The sequence below is a fragment of the Calidris pugnax genome, unplaced genomic scaffold, assembly GCF_001431845.1.
Source record: "Calidris pugnax isolate Ruff unplaced genomic scaffold, ASM143184v1 scaffold32, whole genome shotgun sequence".
Taxonomy (NCBI): domain Eukaryota; kingdom Metazoa; phylum Chordata; class Aves; order Charadriiformes; family Scolopacidae; genus Calidris; species Calidris pugnax.
This window is the reverse complement of record NW_015090783.1, coordinates 7200696-7216771: the sequence shown is the minus strand read 5'-3', so window position 1 is coordinate 7216771 and position 16076 is coordinate 7200696.

Genomic DNA, 16076 nt, shown 5'->3' with positions numbered 1-16076 from the left:
ACAATGCTAATTACTTTTGCCAAAGAATTTTTCTTGCATTGTATTACAAAGGCTAGTGGGATAGAGCTAAACATGATATCTGTGGTTCAAGAACTGAAAAATTAATGATTCCTTCTCTAGCCTGCTGTGTTTGATTTATAATTCATATCTGATAAAATAGAAATGCACTTCTGAGCCAGCTATTGCCTCTCCATTTACTATCTAGGTGGGGTTTTTTAATTCTTCCCTTGGTGGATGTTGAGGGTTTGTGAATTTGGGGCCCTAGAGTGTTCTTGAGGAAGGTGGTTGCCAGATTCACATTTTCTTCACCTATCATTTCCTTCAGACTCTTCATCCTCTGTAGTATCTGGCCCCAGGATTTGCTCTGACCCCAAACTGCATAGCTGCTGTTGCAGGCCACTGCTATGACCCTTGACTTTTAGCATAACCTGAGTGCATGCTTTATCCTTTTAGAGGCACTTGACAGCAGAAGGAAATGGAGAAATACAGAGGTTTTTGAAGTGTCAGAAGCAACTACTTACAGCCACTCTCCATCTCAAGGAGAGACATGGGTCTGGACTAAGCACTAACCCTGTTCCACAGAACATCCCTCACTTCCTATGTACCTTCTGAGTGGTCTTTATAGTCCCTCTGGGTCTTCCAGGTGACCTCCAGATCAGTCTGTTCAGGTAGCTAAGACTTTTTGCCCAACACACATACACAGGGTGATCCACTGCTTGTTCACCACCTTCTGAAATGCCAGAGCAGAGAAAAGAGCATCAGGGTTATGAGGTGCAATTCAAAATCTAGTCCCATCTGTTGAGCTGGGGTGGCTTTTATGGGTTAATGCAACAATTCTTCTGTATGGAAACTAAGTGTTCTTAGTGGGTCACTGTCTTTATTGTGACACGCACATTTTGTATCTTCTCCAAAGAGGTTGACCAACATTTCTATCTTCTTCCCCACTAAGAGGGTCTGTATTCTCGGTCTGAATTTACTTGATCAGAAAAGTAAGCAGAGTTGGGGCCTGGTCAACAGGGAAAGAGATGCCTAGGAATTTGCCAGTTACATTGTCCCCTTCTGAACACATTGTCCTGCTCAGTGGAGTGATGCGTTGGATCCTTCTTTTTGGTGATGAATATGCTTTATGCTTTTGTTTGCATCTTTCAGAATTGCGTTATTTATTTTTCTGTCTTCAACTGCTTTGGAAATGAAGAAAAACTATTTTGAGTGTAATATCCACTTGGCAAATTAAAGTGTCTTTTCTTGGATCTCCTAAAAATACTTTTCTGTTGGGCTGCTTCTGCCATTGTGTATGTTGTGATAGATCTCCAAACCAGCATACTATGCATGCGTGATGGGTGGATGCCTGCATGTCTGATGAAGGATTGACTCCCCTGGGCACGCAAGTTCTGCCAACTCTTCAGTTAGAAAACTTAAGGTTTTAATATACACTCTGTCTTTTAGTCCCAGTTTGGCCTCTTTTTTTTTTTGTAAGATTTTCCTTGGAGCAAGGAATGATGCACTGTGTGGTTTTTTGTTGTTTTGTTTTGCTTTTTTTTTAAATAAAAAAGAGTTTACACTTATTGAGATACTTAATTAAACAGTTTGCATCAAATTCAGACTTCTCCCTGTAGTTCCCTTCTCAGTCTTTCATACCACACCCGCTTAAGTAACTTGATGAAACTGTACAAGAATTACACAGATGGGATGAAGCCCATCTAAAGCTAGAAGTGATTATTTCTAGGTATTCAAGTGACTGCATGCTTGGTTTAAATCCCTTGGAGGGCTGTTGGTCCTCCTGGCTGATTGTATCCTGCCTGTCCTGGTCCGTATCCTTCTGAAAGAGGACTGTCTGCTGCCCAAGGACAAGATCCTGTTCCATAACTTAGAAGTGATGAGCTTTCCAACAGAAAAAAGAACTGCTGATTTTTACTCTGTGCTGTAGTAACCTTGTTTGGGTCTGGCTTCAGAAAGCAGAAACCTGTAAAAAGTCAATAAATCTACACTGAATTTCCCAATTATTATTAGCATTCTACATGCAGATTAGCTTTATTTTTGTGCTTATTTAACTGTATCTTGGAAATAGCCTCCTAAAAAATATAATCAGTTAATGAACACAGCATGGATGCTGCGCTAGGCACACTTAAAATGCAGTCATGTATATGAAATCTAAAATTCTTTATTTGAAACTAAACAAAATAGAAAAAAAAATCACAATCCCTAAGAGGAAAGTACTGCATGTTCAGGTTTGTTGTCATGGCCTATTTTATTTATAAATGTAAAAAAAAATCATTGAAACTAATTGTGTTCTAGAGCTATGACTAGTCCAGTGTTCTTTGTCATTCTCCCACAATGTGACAATAATCCAAAAAGCACGCTTCCATGTGGATAGTACAAGGTTTTAGGTACCTTACACTATAAATGTGTATCTGGAAATAAACTGCCAATCTCCATTTTTGGATGAGCCTTAAAGGAAGATTCAGGCACAATAAAACAGACTTGTTTAGTGACAGTTCAGCATCACTTCACTTGCCATGTATGATCACCCTATCAAGAACTGCATCCTGCTGCGATGACAGTTTGCTGGAAGCTCTCCACAGATTCATTGGAAATTGGCTGAGCCCCAGCTCCACAAATTAGTGGTCAGAAGAGACTGTTTGTAGGGCACAAGTCTATCTAATTTGTAGTGTTGATTTGATTTTTTTTTTTTAATTAACACTTTAAAAAGTGTGTCAGCAGAATGTCAAAAAGACAAGAAATTATTAGCTAAAACATTTTATAGCAGCATATGATGCTTTTCCATATATCATGGCAACATGACACTTAGATATGGCAGTATTTTTTTTTCTGTTATTTTTGTTCATTTTGTGGTCAACAGCAGTTTGAAATACCCTGAATAGTCTTCAAAACAAATTCAGGGGTGTTGCCCTTTTTTCTTTTTTTCCCTTCTCAAATCTCTTTTCCCCAAATTCCCTTAGAGTCTAGTATCTTAATGAATTTAAAGCCAATAAGTTGTGGTTTTTTCCCCTTTTAAAAAAAATCTTTTTCTGTAAGACTGCTTTCCATGTGGTGTTTCATCTTAAAGAGGTGATTGGCAACAGTTATGTAAGGAAGTACAATAGTCCGTAGGCCTGTGTAGATCTTGTGAATACAGTCAAGATTAATAAAATCTGGCTGGCTGACTTGGTGAAATCATCTTTTGCCTTTTTGTTTGTTTTGTTTTTAAGCTTCCTCAGTGCTTCATGAGACTTGTCACTACTCCAAGCCATTCCTTCAGCATTGCATTGCAAGGGTAGTGAATGTCAGGTTTAAAGCTTGAAAGATCAGAGCTAGAGATGACAGCAGTTTTAAATGCATCCTTGTTTATGTTTCATGTTGTAACGTCTCCTATAGAATTGCCAGTTTATGGCCTCAGATTTTGGAAATATTCCATGCAGATAGATAGTGCCAGGTGGTAGGGCCATCAATATAAAGCTGGCTTGCTGTGTTAGGACTTCATACTGCTTCTAGCCCTGTGTAGCACAGGGTGGGTGAACTCCCATTACCCAACCCTCCCGGGTTGACCTTGGTTGGCTCCCAGATGCCCACGCAGCCGCTCTCCCTCCATGTGAGAACCTGACAGAATGGGGGAGAAAATAAGATGAAAAAGCTTGTGAGTTGAGATAAAGACTGGAAGACCACTTAGCAATTACCATCATGCACAAAACAGACTTGAGGAAAATCAATTTAATTTATAGACAATTAAAACAGATTTGGAAGGTGTGAAACGGACAAAAACTAAGCACCTCAGGCCTATGCCCCCCTTTTTTGTGTGTGTGTGTGTTTTTTTTGTTTGTTTGTTTGTTTGCAAGCTCAGCTTCATTCCTTTATTCCCAACCCCACTACCTCCTCCAGCCCTCTGAGGGGCACAGAGGGGATGAGGAACAGGGGATCGTGGTCAGTCCATAACAGTCCCTCTCTGTTGTGCCTTCTTCCTCGCACGTTTGCTCTGTTTCGGCTGCTCTCCACTTCAGCTGGGCCCCAGTTCCTTCAGGAAACACCCACCTGCTCCAGCATGGGGTCCTCCACGGTGTGGATATCTGCTTCAGCGTCGCCCTTTCCACAGGCTGCAGCATGGATATCTATCTGTTCCGTCATGGCTGCAGAGGAATCCCTGCTCTGGCACCTGCAGCACTTCCTTCCTTTGCTCGGAGTGCTCGCAGGGCTGTTTCTCTCAGTTTTTTCCTCACTCTGGGCCCGTTTTGCCCTTTCTTAGCTGTATTTTCCTGTAGGCCCCCCTCAGCCTGGCTGTGGGGCTGGGCTGTGCCTGGAACCAGCCGGAACCGGTTCCCTCTCCTCACAGAGTCAGCCCCTGCAGCCCTGCTGCCAGTGCATGGGCACGTAAACCCAAACCTCCCCAAAAATAAAAATTTCTTCGTAGATGTTCCAGCAGTTCCACATTGGTATGAATCTTTACATGCAGGAGAAGGAGACAGTGACAGAACAATGGTCATGACAACAATAAAAAAAAGCCCTTTTGACTTTCATCATCTCCAGCTGCACCACCAAGGTCAGTCAAACAAGTTGAAAGGAAAATGGATTTTGTTAATTTTTTCTGCGTGTGAACTGCTTGTTTTTCAGTAGCTGTTAACAAATGCTCTCTTCAGGAAAATTATCTCATGTGAGAGTGCAGTGATGGCTCACTTGGAAATTCTGAGGAATTTCATAAATCAGTTGTGATTTTGTGAGTCATGTTAATGTGGCTTCTTCAGATCTGACTCAAGTGTCTTCCATTTTCATGGCTTACTCAATAGCTTCTCTGTCACGGTCTGGGGCTTGTTGGAGTCCAAGCTGGGAGTTTCATTCAAGCCAAAGACACCAACGTACATCAGTCCTCGTGTGTGTGTGAGCTGCTGGTTGAAGGCAAGCTTGCTGGTAAAAAGGCTGCCACCGGCCATTAACTGTCCCCCCCATAAAGGCTGGCTGCAGGTATTACTACTTAACCTCAAAAGTCAACTGCATTAATTCTGACTGGCTGTTTAAAAGCCTCATCACTCTTGCTAACCTCATAGAAAACTTCTTGTTTTCTTTTGGTTTTAATGCCCATTGAATGCTGGGTTTTGGTTACAGATCTGAGATTTTTAGGGCAAACTTTCCAGAGAATATCTGCCTCTCCTCTGGGGGCAAGAAAAGGTTTAAAGATGTGGAGACTGCATACACTACCATCCATGTAGTAGAGGGACAAAATATGAAACATTTACCACAGTTTTCCAAGGATATGTTTGGTTAACTTTGGCAGCTGTACCCTGTTATTGGAGAGGAGAGTACACAGGACGGGGACAAAGAGGAATAATAATCTTCTGTCAATGTCAGTAAAAGTGACTAGGTCAAAAGCTCTGCAAAAAATGGAGTTTCCAGAGCAGAAATACTACAGCTTCAGCCTAGTTCACATTTTTTTCTTTTCCTAGCCTGAAGCACTCCATTATAATTGCCTTTGCTCATACTACACCTGTCAAGAGATGACACTGTTATGCATTAAACTCGGTAGGTGTGACAGCAATGTGTTTCGCCCCGCTAGAATGGAGGTGGCATGTGTCCATCTTCTAGTACTTGCCCTGGTCTGCTAGTTTTTCGGGTTTTTTTCCCAATCTAGTCATAATGCCAAAGAGTAGTATTTTAACTGTTTCCCCCTTGGTTAGTCATCCTGGTAACAGTTGTAAATTACTTCTGTGTTCCTTGTACAGATGTACAAGCATGTCTTCTTGGCACTGTTTTTGCCTTATGCCAAGAGATCTGGTGGGACTACCTGGAGCAGCTGATCTGAATGCCCTGGGCAGGGTTAGGTATCAGTAGAGAGACTTGGCTGTAAAACCTATGGTATGCGTGTAGGCATAGGTTGAACATAGACTGTGAACAGCTGATCCTTGCTTGAGGTAAGCTCACTGTGACAGCAAGAAAGACCAAGCATTGGACTGAGAAAGGAGTTGCCTGGCTTGTTCTGAACACTTGTTTAGTGATTATTCAGCTCTGTTTCAGTGCCAAAAGTTTGCAGAGGTAAGTTGATATTACCTATTGCTCTTAAGTTCTGCAGGGTGTAACTTCACATACCTGACTAGTGCCAATAGCTAGATTGACCTTGTGTGCATAAATATCTGCTGAAAATACCTACTTTTTCACAAACACTGTATCATTTGGGAAACTAGAGGAAGTCTGTTATGACATTCTGGTTTTTTTGTAACATTTTTACTGTTTCTAGCCTGGCTTCCTAAAGAAATGAGACTTATTTATGTTTGTTCATCTGTCCATTCTTTCCGTTCTGAACTTTTAAATCCATTACCCATTTCTATCAAGTTCAATAAAGGCGCTGAAACCTTTAAGATGGTAAAAGAAATCTGGTGCCTGAGCATGGGAAAGAAACCATGAATTATTACCCTGTTGAGGGAATAGCTTTCATGTGAACTCAACAGTTACATCTGGACAGATCTCCAAGTTTGCTATCCTCATTGGAAAACTGTTCAGTCAGTCGGCAGGTATGATTTCCCTTGTTTGCCTGCTAGAGGAACATGAAGGGAAACTGGAAAAAGAGTTTCTTCAAGTTTATAAGATAATATTCTAAAAGAGGATGTAGAGGAGTCTTTGATATATATGTATATGGAGGCAATATACAACAGAAAAAGTTGTAAAGAGTGCAAGCAGCAATTGCTAGAGTGTGGTTGATGTTACACAAGGATGCAGGATGCGTATCTATGGGAGGTATTTGTTCATCTGCTCATGAAATCTGTTGTTTTGTCTTAGTATGTGAAGAGTTCTCAGATCACCTCCTTGTAGAATTAGAAAAAACACATTGGGTGTAAACCCAATTGACTGTCTTTCCTGGGCCCCTTTAAAAATACAGGAAAACTGCTTTTAATGCCTCTGTTTATTTTGGTACAGTATCCAGACTGGAAATATGTTTATAGCACAGTCTAATGAGCTGAGGCTCCTCTCTAAGATTCCAGTGCCTCATGGCTGGGTAAATATGTATTTATGTCAGACTCTAGCTTGCATTAATGGTTAATGCCATGAGAAGCTGCCTATTTAATGCTACCTTAACTAAGCTTGAGCAGCAGTTGTTCCTCAGCATATGATACAGAGTGATCCTAGTTACTGTGACATTCATTTACTTCTGTGGCAGTCAGATGTATCAACACCTGGTCTGTGTTGTGAACATCAGCAATTATATTAGGTCATCTGTATTTAAGCTTGATGACTTCATGGGAAACCATTTTAATTTGCTGTGAATTACCTGTGAAGCACTAATTCCTGGTCAACTTTGAAATCTGGTTAATGTTTTAGATGCAGGAAACCCAAGTGTATGAAAATAGTGTTATTTACATTGGACTGCGTAATAACTCTGCTGTGAGTGCATAGAGCAAATTTAAGTGAGGTATAAGCTGCTCTTCAGCATGCTGACAGGCTTTCTACCTATTTTAATGCAGTGGTTTTAATCTGTTATTCTTCACACTTCTCCTTTTCCAAAAGGAAGTGCATTTTGCCTGAGGCACAATGACTTACTTTATTAACTGGAGGACAGTTCTGGAAACTGCACTTTTTGATAGAAATATTTTCGCAGCGGGAAGAAAGATATTGAAGCCTAAAATAAAATAGAAGTCTGTTTTGAAACACAAAAATCATGCTGAACATTGAACAGATAATCTTGATAGTGCAGGAGTTGTTTGCGACATTGAACAGATAATCTTGATAGTGCAGGATTGGAGTTGTTTGCATCAAACTTGCTTCTTGAAGTCACAGTTAGTTCGCAAATGGTTTAAAAAGCCAGTGTGCTGCATCTGCTCTCCCTGCCCATGGGAATATCCCATTGCTCCAGTAATTCGTGGCTTGCAAGAGGTTGGTGCTCGCTCTCCCTTTTCTCTCCAGGCTCAGACTGTTGGACTTGTCAACTCTTTCCTCCTGAAATGGAATGATACTGAAAAGCTGGCATTCCCTTCCCTTGCTCTCCCAAATCTGAAAACACACTGCAGAAGCTTTATTGCAATTGATAGTTTGCTGATGGTGCAGCTACTGTAGACAGAGTATGGAGAATTGTGCTTCAGTGCATGTTGGAAGGACCTGGACGGCAATGTTTTCCAGTGTGCCTCTGAAAAGTGTCTATCTTAGGTCCACTTTTAAATCTCATGCAGTCAAAAAGCCTAGTATTAGTAATAAACTCTTAAGGCTGGCTGGAGAAGATAATTGGTTTGGGGTATAGAGTAACTTGTCTGTCAGTGTTTTGGCCAGCCCTGCTTAATATGAGTAGTAGTTAAATCCTTCAGAATTTCAACAGAATGTAGGCATTTTAAATGATTTACAGTTTTTTGAAAACACTATTATCGTACCATGACAGCATTTTAATGAACCACTCTTTTGAATTACAACTGGAACTAATATCTACTGGAGTAGTAGCTCTTTCAGTATGTAGGAGAATTGGTGCCAGGAATATATTGAATATTTGAAGCCCAAATTGGATGTAGTGAGCCTATTTGGCTCATTCAATAACTTGCTAGCAAAGCATAAATATCCTACTGGAGCAAACTCATCCTTTGCTTTCGAAGAACATTCCTGTTCTTTATTAACAGGTTGAAAATTGTTTAAGCAGCTTTGGGTTTTGGGGAGGGAATGTGTGCACGCTAGCTGCCTTGAATAGACCGTTGTCTGGTTGGGGCATTACAGTGATTAGCTGTAAGGTGCAAAAGGCTTGTCTTCCTTGCTGTACTCCTTACTTCTCTTTTTGTGTGCTGAAATGACTTACCAGCAGCTTCTCCGAGGCACGGCTACCTGAAGCAGCCAAACATGAGCCTTGTGCAGGCTTCTTGCCTTTTCTGAGCACCTGGCAATGCACAAGGCTTTTGTCTCATTCTGGGGTGCACTGGACTATCCCTGCTGTTAAATGGTTTTTGCTTAAGCAGGTGAGTCCCAAATGAATACTTTTTTGGGGGAAAAGTGACTGGGAACCATCGAGTATTTTATCTGTGTTCTTTTAATGAGCTGATGAGCAGTGCTGTTTCTGTACCAGTTGCTTTTGCTGGCTTATAGAACAAACCTTGACAGGAGGGAGGAGAAGCGAGAGGTAATGTGAGTGCTTCGGTCACTGTTCTCGGGTCTTCATTTGGCATTGGCAATTTTGGAAAGGTGCTTAGGAGGCTGACAGGGAGATTTTGCTCCCCAGGAATGATACCCGAGAGACCTTTCCTTGAAGTCCTTGGGCAGCAAGAGAGCACCTGTCCTGTTGCATCCTCTTGTTCCTGGGGAGAAATGTGATCCAGAGTGACCAGAGACAGGTGGACTGTGTCAGAGATCCAAAAGAGGCTAGTAAAAATTGAGATCCTAAGGCTTAAATATTTTTTACACGTGCCAAACTACATAAAAAGCCTGCCCTGTATTAGCTATTTAAAAACATATTAGAAAAAGTGACTGTCATATATATGTTGCTGACTTTGGTTCTTTCTCTATACAAGCAATTTTATTGATTTAAGATAGTGCAAAGGAGTATTTGGAATTTTAGTGGAACTGAGGTGTCTCTTTGTGTCATCCTAAAATAATTATTAAGTCTTGAATAAGCAAATAATGCAAGGGACCGGAGTTGTCATGATATTTAATACAAAGAAGAGATCTAGTTACAATATGGTGGTTTTGTGTACCTGGTCCATCACTGAACAGCAAATGTGTTCAGCACAAATTAATGTATTTTTTTTAATATTTGGCCCATTTTCTTGCATCTGTAGTACAACAAAGAGAACCTCAGTTATAAACTGCACTTCAGTGATTGCCAGTCTCATTACTCTGTCTGCTTGAACAACTAATCTTCTTACGCCTGTGCTAGTGTGGATGGAGACAGGATTTCTGTGTTGTAATTTGCTGCTTCTTCAATCACTAGTGTGTACTGCGTGATTTTTATATTCTAGTTACAAAATTTGAAAATGCACATCCTCAAGAAGTTATGTTCTTAATGAAAAAATGCAATTTACTTGGCTGGAAGTTCATCTGTTCTTGTATCTGCTTTGTGGTGAAAGGGAGTAAGTACTTGGCCCTGATAAGCTCTTGTGCCAAGCGTTCTTTTGAAAACAACAAAAAAAATATTATGGCCAGTAGTTATTTTCAGCAAAGCCTTGTTTGGAAAGCAAATAGACTTCAGATTAAATAATTGCTCTCCATGGAGGGAAAACGTGGTTTTTCTTCTCCCATGTATGCTGCTTTGTTTGCTCAGTGCTCCAGTGTTACTCTTAAGAGCCAGGATGCTGTTGGGTTAATCAATGAAAATGGTTTTCATTGATTGCTGTGGAAAGAACAGAACCAACTGGTTTAATTAATCCAATGCCACGTGTATCTAGAGGAGTGACTATTGATCTGCATGTTTTTAATTAAAGACCTTGCAATTTTTGTAAAGCCTTGGCTCCTCACTCACTGGTTTGGGTAGGACTTCACCAGTTGCTGGTGTGCCCTACAAAGCAGCTTCATCTGGCAACTCCTCGCGCTGCGAGGCCAGGGGCTGGCATGCAGGCAGAGGGGAGCAGAGTACAGAGCTCCAGCTGGGGCTCACAGCACAACAATGGCCTGAAGTGACACTTTAATTTTCTGCTCTTCGTTCCTCCATTCGAGTAGCAAGCTTGTCTGGAAATCAGATGATTAAAGCTGTAGGAAGCCACTATTTGTTCTACATACTACTTTTTAAATAGATACTTTCAGAGGGGGAACCCTTTCCTTTGATGATTATAACTTATGAGAAACCCGTGAGACAGGAGCTCCACAGTATGATTTAAGATCTCTTTTTGCTGTTTTTAGCTTCTCTATTTTGGTCTGTTAAAGTAGAGCAGATCACCTGTCCAAACTGGAGCTTTATATGTTTATGCCAAGGCTTGCATTAGAAGTAGAACGCTCCCCAGCTTTGGACTGCTGGAATTGAAAAAATAGTTGTAAGGTAGCCCTGTTAAAAGCAAGTACGTTCAGATGCTTCTCAAGCCCTTTATCAGTCTTTTCAGTCTCTTAAACTTGCTTTCCTCGCTTCTGTGTGAAAAGCTTTCAAAAATAGGGAAACTGAACAAATAAAATACAAACTATTCTTTTAACTTTTCCTGGCCACTTTGGATACTGTGGGAATAGAGGAAAACCGTGGCAAAGCAAGACTTCAAGCAGTAAAATAGATACCACCCGAAGCATGTTGAAGACAGAAGCAAGGACTGAAATTACTAAAAGTTATAACAGTTTTTGGACATTGTTTAATGATTGGCAGAATCTGGCTTACCGTGTGCTGCTTCTGAAAAAGGTACTGTACCTTCTCCCCTCCCCTGTTGTGGCCCTTTACTGCTTTTGTGTGCGAGCACTAGTTTTCCTGGGGCAAAGTGCTGCTGGTTTCCATCCCCACGTGATTGATTCCCCAATGCAATTTGCGATGTAGCAGGTGATGTAGCAGGTACTGAAGAGGGTTGGACTGCTCTCTCTGCAGTTGGCATAAAGTTTTTGTGAAACTATGCCCTGAGCCTCCCTTGTGTGTGAAATCACTGTTTTGTAATTTAAATTACAGGTTGCAGTAACAAGCTACTTTAATTGTAATTATTCCCAACACTTCCATTATAAGACCTTAGTTTTTACTTCTGTGAAACGCCATTTGGGTCAAGAAATATGCTTCATGCTAAGGCATTTTGTGTGTGCTTAGGCTAAACCTGAATGATGTTAAGAAAAAATGTTTTGCCTATCAGAAACTTCAAGTTCAGGGACAGTAAACCTTAGGGACTTGAAATGGGACCACAGGTTGGCTTTAGTGCTAGGCTTTTTTCTGCCTTCATGAAGACCTTCCTACACTTGGCCAAGTTTTTAAACCTCTACAAAGAGCAGCGGGGTTTGTGTTCAGTGGGTGACTGCTACAGTCTCTTCTTCCTTTACCCTCAGGGAACACGGTCTGCTGCCCAGGGAGCTCCACTACCCACAGCAGGACTGCCCTGTCCTGAGGAGGCAGCTCTACACACTGTGGAAGGAGGCATGGGGCAAGGAGAGCACTTCTTACATGTGGCTCTTCACCCAGGCTTTGAATCTTGCTACTATCAGAAATGAGAGCAGAAGCATTTTCTCAGGTGTTTTCTCAATGCTTCTGCACTATTAGCTTCGTGTTACATTTGCATTGCAGCTTTCACTAGCTTCAAAATGCCAAGATCCTTGAAAAGTCAAGTTCTGGGCGACACACAGCATTTTGGGCTCCCATCTGCAAAATCAGGCTAAGATGGAGAGATTATAACAACTCCTAGGGTGTTATAATGATAAATGTTAATGTTAGCAAAACGTTCATATGAAGTTAATTATAACAGAACATCCCAGAAGGAGAACAATTCTATATTGAGTACAGAATGTGCATAGCATGCAGCAAATATGGCCTGAGGCCACACGTTGACTGGGTACAATGAAAAGAAATACTTAACAGCTACCTGCTCAGTGAGCATGCTTAACGTAGCAGCAGCCCTTTAGGGAATACAGGCAATAAGGAGATTAAATTTGGCCCTCTTGTTACATGCCAATGACTTTAAAGATTCATGCACAGTTTTATTCTAGCAGTCCAATTTTCTGAGCACTTGCCTTTATGCCAGGGTTGTCACTTTATATATATTAAAAAAATAGGATGACGGATAGGAACTTTCAGTGTCAAGTTGCAAAAACAAGAGCTGGACTTGGGGCTGTTTTTTACTTAGTCCATTCTTAGTTTGAGGAAGGTGAGAAATCCAATATTGTATCTGTAAAGTGGGAAAACTTAAACGTTATTAAGCAATTTGAGTTGTCTTAGATAAATCTGGGTTGTTTTGATGCACATTTTCTCTTTATTGTTGAAACCATCACAGCTGATCTCAGAACAAGTAAGAGATGTTACTGCATGCAGAAATATGAGGAAAAATGCTTGCTTCCCCAGGAATTACAGTAAAGTCTATTAATCTTAGCACACAGCCTATTTTTACAAGTAGAATTATGGGTTTCAGTTTGTTGTGGTCACATTTCTGCAAGACTAACTTGGATGGTTCCATCTCTCACTTCTAAAAAAGGGAATCCTATGATGTATTAAGCAGTAAGCAGTATCATAAATTCAAGGCTTATATTTTAAGAACAAAACCTTAGGCCTCTTTGCATTCTCCACGAATGTTTAATATTTCACAAGTTTGACTCTTTTGCAATCATTTATGACTTTATAAGTTGTGGTTTTATGGATTTGAGTTTAAAAAATTGATTTTTTTTTTTATAACTTCAAATAGATTGGGTGAAAGTAATTATTATTCTTTGAAATAATTACAAGCATAGCAACTATTTGAGACAGAAATAACTGGGATTTCAAATTCTTGCATGCAAAGCTATTCATCAACTAAATAAATCAGTCCCTGATGGAAGGAGGGGAAAGAGTAATCATCATGCTTTTGTGGCACAATAAAACAAGGAGGATATTGTGTCCTAAAAGTCCTACTGCACAGATTTAAGAGACTTTTTTTCTCTGGTATTTTAACCAAGGATTAGCCAAACAAACCAACCAACAAAAAAAACAATGGTCAAACTGTATATACCTCAGGCTGTGAGATAAGGATAAATAATTTCTTGTCTAAATGTAATTTCCCACGCTTTATAAAGAACTTCAGAAAGGTTTTTAGAATAAAAAATGTAGTATGTGTTAGAAGGCTAAATGGGTTAAAAATCTGGTAAAGTTTTGGCTTTGATGAAATTGTGATTTTTAAAAATAACTAAGAAAGGTACTTTCTTCCTGCAGGAATCAAATGGGGGTTGGCGGCAGCAGTGGGAAGGGCAAAGAGGAGTCAATGGGAGGATGTGCTACTGGGAATGCAGTTACTGTTCCAGTCTGGAATAGTATAATCAAAATTTCTTTATTCTATTGCAAGAAAGAGCTTGGGAAGACAAGAAATTAATTTTTTTGATATTCAGACTTCTGTATATCCTACCATTTGTTGGTTTGCATTATGAGAACTGTGGGTTTCTGTCTGTATTGACGGCTGTCGCCTCTATGTCTCCTAGTTGCATGAGAAACAAACCATGTGCTTAAAGCTTGTTAATTCCCCAGAGGGAAGAAAGAAATGTTTGGACCATTTATTTTGAAAGATAATTACTGCTCTAAGCAACCCCTCAAAGTTGACACTTACAGTTGACACTATTGCATTGATTTGAGTGTAAACATATGGAAAACGTTATGATATTGGAAAAGAACATTTAGACTAAGAAAGTTGGTTGTGAAACAGTCACAAATTTTAAATGGTGCTTGCTCTTGTAGGAGTCCTGTTTCTTTTCTCTGTATGAATATGGGCAAAGAGTTCAAGTTTTGGTTGGTTGAACTCAAGCTACATGAAGTCAGAGAAGGATAGTTCTACCATGGGATAACTGTAAAGGTTTCAAAATCTGCTTTTTTTTTTTTTTTTTTTTTTTTTTTTTTTTTTTTTTTTTTCTTGAAAAAGAAAACTTTCAGAACAAAGCACAGTATTCTGTAAGATGCCAAGCCACTTTTTTTGATAGTTGTGGGATTTTTCAATTAGATTCTTGGGTGTCTGAAGCTTGGTCTTAATGTAAGTTTCAGACAAACTTAAAACCTGTTTTTGCTTCAGCAAAAAAGAGCAGATTTGGTCGATGTCATGATGATCTTCAATATCAAACTGAACTGAACTAAGCATTGCCTTGACTTCAGGAGTGTTGATAATAGTTTCTTATGTTTATTGCTTGCTCTCCTGCCTCTAATGTAATTTAGTTGTTGAAATATAAAAGCCCAATAAGTCTTGAATCATCTCATCAAATAAAGGTTATTCTCATCTCTTTTCATGGGAAAGAGGAGGAAAAGGGAAGAAAAAGTCTGCATATTCTACACTTGGAAAAGGATTTTTTGAGAAACTTTTTACATTCTCAAGTAAATGCAAGCATACTGATGGATCTTTCTTGCTGTTTCCTTGTCTTTCCATGTTGTGTACTCTACATGTAGAGTTGTTTTAAAGTTCAGCTCTGCTTAATCCTCCCTGCCCCCTTTTATGCTTTTTTTTTTTATTAAGTAATAATTCACAACAGGATATGATGATGATGATGTCCAATCTGGCCACACCTAATCTGTGCTGGGACACACTGACTTCATTCATTTGTAGGTGTGGTGATTATTAGACAGTTTGTTACCGCACCCTCGAGTGTTTTATTGCAATAATAAAGTGGTTCAGCTAAAGGAAACAACACTTTTCTAGTGGAAAAAATGGTAACTTTCTAATTCTAAAAGAACTAATTCCAGGATCATGTAGCATAAAAAATTCATGGCGTGGAATAATCATTGAGCTTGTACCAAATATAGAGAATTTAATGTTTTTTCCCATTGAGTATCAGTGTACTTCAATATTTTAAAATAATTATTTTTGTTTGTATGGTTCTGAATTCTCATCAAATCTTGTGCAGAATGGCTGAAGGGAGGGCTCACATTTCTCTTCTTCCCCTGGCATACAGAAAGGCTCATATTATTGTGTGAGCTTCTTTGTGGGAAATCCAGAAAGGAAACTGCCGAGCTTTGGAAGTGGAAATATTTTACTTTTTGGCTGGGAGGTTGTTCATGGCGCAGAGCAACATTAGTGGGTAAGAATAGAGATCATGTGTATTTCTGCTGAATATCAATGTTAATTGTGTCTTGAACATCAGTTCCATTTACAAAACTTTTTTGCCAGCTCTTAAAAGAAACCTCGAACTTAACAGCTTTGTTCATAATTTCTGATTGTTTCTTGCAGTGCACCAGAAATACAACTGATGAATGACCAGATTGGAGTATTTTTAAGTTTAGGTTTGCTGGACGGATCTCGACTCAGGTTCACTTCCAAGTAATTAAGTTAGGAGGAAAGACCTTTTTAGAATAGGGATGAACCATATTAAGATGTGCTAGTTCCTTATTGTGAATGCAGCTGCGCTACTGAAATTATTTCCCTTGCTTATAACTAGGGAAATTGGTTAATACTAACCAGCTGGAGGTGTGTGTTTCCTGTGTAAGAAGGAAAGGACGTAAAATACACTTTAAAGCTGGCTTGTGAACTTGAGGAAAACAAGATCAGACGTATTGTAGAATTTCATGAAGATATGCTCATGTCAAT